We start from the raw sequence: 3,666 nt of genomic DNA, 5'->3' as shown, positions 1-3,666 counted from the left end.
ATTTTCTGGAACCCTGGGGATGAGTGTGCCAGCTTTGTGAGGTCATAGGGTCTGCTTTGAGGTGGTTTCTTCCAGGTTTCTTTTCTGCTGGCCCCTCCTCTCCAGCTGGGTTCTGGGTCTCATCCCCCAACACCTGCTTCAGGGGCCTTGGTCCCTTTCCTTTGTCCCACCTCTCCTTCACAGAGATGAGCTTTCTCAGGCTTTCCTATAAACACTCACGAATGCCCCCATCTTACATATCCTTCTAACCCAAGCCCCACTTCTCTCCTTCCTTTCAAGGTCAAGGATTTATCTCCATGAAAAGACTGACCTCCATTTACTGTCTTCATGTGTTTTTGGACTTTATTCCCACCAAGGTCTAGTTTCATCCCACTTCTTCACTGGCCTGTATCATCTGTGACTTCCTGTTCCCTTTATCCTGACTTTGCTTTGGGGTGCAGGAAACAGCCCTGTGGGGGTGTCCCCTAGCACAGTGCCCAAGCATCCACATGCTGAGATTAGTAGGGATCGAGTCTTCTCCTGGCTAGCTTTGCCCTCTGCATCCTGGAAGCCCTGGTGCCCACTGACAAGGGTGAGTCCTGCTTTCCCTGCCTCCTTGACTGTAAGCCATGACTCCTTGCCCAGGAGTCTCCATGAAGAAAACCTTGGATGCTGGCTTAGGTTGGTGGCTGAACTGTCTGATCCTGCAGCCGCCTCCATTGGTACCTTCCCAGGTCTCCTTGTCTCTTTGCGTTAGGGCCTACCAAGAGAGTTCCTGGCCAGGAGTGACAGCTCCCAGGTTATAGCTTTTCCCTGAGTCAGGGAAGAAGTAAGAGAGCCCAAGCGTCTAGCATCTACCACTTCAACTACTCAAAGTATTATTACCATCAGCCCAGTGACTCCATCAAGCTAGTTCTGTTCTGTACCACTTTCGTTACCCTCATGGTCATATTACTTCAGGGCCCCTTGCTGTCTTTCCCGCCATGAGGAAAAACTTGGTTAGGGCACTTTGTTCCACTCCTGCAAATTACTAGGGTTAAAGGAATGGGGAGGGGGTGCCCTTCCTTCCCACGAGGGTCTCAGGCTCCTCATTCCAACTTACCCATTCTCTTTCTGGCAACCTTCACACTCTTGTTAATCTCACAGAGGGTGTCATTTTGCAACATGTGGTTGCTGCATCATGGATCCCTTTCCATCCTTGTCATCTTTGGCTGATGTTTCTTGGTTTCTCATAAGCTGCTTTCTCCTGAATGACCTCTCTCTCCATGCATTCACTCTCTGCCTTCTGTGAAGACTTCTCTTCCTCTATTTGTCCCTGACATGTTGGTGTCATCCATTGTTCGATCCTTACCCTCTTCTCTTTTTAAACTTCATGTTCTTTTTAAAAGCTCTATTATGGTAACACTTAACATGAGATCTACCTTCAATACATTTTTAGGTGCACAGCACAGTCTTAACTACAGGCAATCCATCGTCCAGCAAGCCTCTAGAACCTATCCATCCCATGTAACTGAAACTTTATGCCCATTGATGAGCACCTCTCTGTGTTCCTTTTCTTCCAGTCGCTGGCAATCACTGTTCTACATGCTGGCTCTATGAGGGTGAATATGTTAGACATCTCATATAAGCAGAATCATACGGTATTTGCCCTTTTGTGATTGGTTTCTTTCACTCAGCATAATGTCCTCAATGGTCACAGGTCACATATTCTTGAGGGATTTTTTTTCTAGTCACATGACTCCAATGTCCATCCATTGCAAATGACTTCCAAATTTATGCAATGGATGTGTCCTCTCACCTCTACCCCCAGCCTGGGGAGTGTTAAAGTGCTCAGTCTTCTCCCATAGAATGGATGACTGGGGAGTTTTGCTAGGTTTTTGGGGTCCTTGGGGGCTCAGGATTTTCATGGGGTGTTTTGCCAGGGGGAGTGGATCCTGACACAGTGGTTTGAGGGGGTGAGTCTCCGAGTCTAGACCCACTGGGTGGGAGCTGTCCTTGCCCACAGTCCTGGGGTAGGTCCTACAGGTCAGTCACTGTGCCTGGAAACTCAGGTGTTCTTTCTTGACTTCTCTCCTAAGTGGCATTGATCTGGGGCTCAACACCCTGGACCTAGAGGCTGCTCTCATCTCCTTTTCCATCCCTCTCAATTTTCTCCTCATAGCCACAAGTCTCTGTTACATCAGAAGCTCAAACTAGCTTAGACCAAGTGAGATTTTATTGTTGCACAGAAGTAAAATGTCTTAGGGTATATTTAAGGTGAGGCTAGATCCAGGTGCTCCCATCTATATTCATTCCCAGGATCTTCCCTGAGATTGTCCTTTGCCACCCCCTTCCTAAAATGCACTTTTCACTCCCCTCACCTGGCTAACTCTCATTGATTTTGCAAAACTCAGCCTGCACATTAGCTCTTCTGGAAAGTCTTCCAGATCCTTCTTCCCCAGGGTGGTTAGGCGTCCCTCCAACTACTCCAGCCAGCAACTGGTGGGTCATTCCTGACTGCCCCTCCCCTGTTCCTTCCCAGACATTCCAAGCTCTACCAACGTTTTCTTCTATTTATTGAGTTCCTTCGCTTCAATCCCCATTGCTACTACCCAAGTATATCCCTCATCAGTTTTTGCCCCCACCCCCATCACCCATTCTCTACACTATTGCCAGAGTAAATAAACATACAAAACAAGTCTGATTATAGGATGGACGTTGGCAAGAGGGAACTTGTTTTGCATCTTGTTTTGAGGGTTGGTTACTCCAGCATGTATCTTCACTTAAGATCTCTGAATTTTATTTTATGTAAATTGTGTCTTCCCTTTTCGCTACACACAAATATATAACACACATAAAGTTGAACTATGTCAGTTTCTTGCTTCAAACTTGCAATACAATTGTTGCTCACAGAGTAAGCCCCAAAGACTTCATGAGGCTTAAAAGGCACTGTAATGATCTGGACTCTTCTTTCTTATACAGTCCATCCTGGTGGCTATACCCACTGCCTCCGGGCCTTACCCATCCACACTTTTCCAGTCCTCCTCTGTCCTCCCTCCAGAACTTTGCATACACTGTCTTCTCTCCTAGAACACTCTCTCCTCCCTCATTCTGCCTCCATCATTCTGGTTCCTCATGTCTCAGCTTAATCATCTCTTGCCCGGGGAAAGCTTTCCTGAGCCCTTGTGACATGGTCTGTGGCACTAAATGCATCACCAGCAGCACTTTGCACATTGTAAGTGTTCACTTAACCATTTGAATGATTTGTTTTAATGACTGTTTCCCCCTAGATTGTAAGTCATGAGAGTATTTCATTTTATTGATGACTATTTTATTCCCTGTTCTCCAAGCCATAGTAGGCTTGTTGAATGAATGTGACTATCTTTATCATAATGACAGGACATTTCACCTGTTTACTGAGGGCCTCTCCCTATAGCTTGCGTGTCCCACAAAGACATGGACAATGCCTTCTTCCTCTCTGGGGCCCTGATGCCTTGTGTAGGGCCTGGATGGTGGCTAGTACTCAGTAAGTGTTTGTTAGTTGAATAATTGAAAGCATCATGAGGTGATATTGACAGGAGAGAAACAGGTTATGGACCTACCTATGAACGTGGCTCATTTTGGCCACACCCAATGTTCTTTAGTTAAACATGGACTTTTCTCAGATCTCCCATGAGATCCATACAAAAGCCACAGAGTCCAGCACTC

The 3,666-nt window shown here is 46.5% G+C and overlaps 1 protein-coding gene across 1 annotated transcript in view; it reads left to right on the top strand.

Moving 5' to 3' along the window:
* Window positions 1-1,038: 1,038 nt before the first annotated feature.
* The window catches only part of RP1L1 (RP1 like 1), a 64,387-nt gene continuing 61,759 nt past the window's right edge, over window positions 1,039-3,666 (top strand). The window contains exon 1 of the mRNA XM_042936670.1: window positions 1,039-3,193. The gene's annotated coding sequence lies outside the window, so the exon portion shown is untranslated. The remainder of the gene's footprint in view (window positions 3,194-3,666) is intronic.

Source organism: Panthera leo, chromosome B1 (genome assembly GCF_018350215.1).
Source record: "Panthera leo isolate Ple1 chromosome B1, P.leo_Ple1_pat1.1, whole genome shotgun sequence".
NCBI classification, from domain to species: domain Eukaryota; kingdom Metazoa; phylum Chordata; class Mammalia; order Carnivora; family Felidae; genus Panthera; species Panthera leo.
Note: the sequence above shows the minus strand (reverse complement) of the source record. Positions and strands in the feature narration are given on the sequence as shown.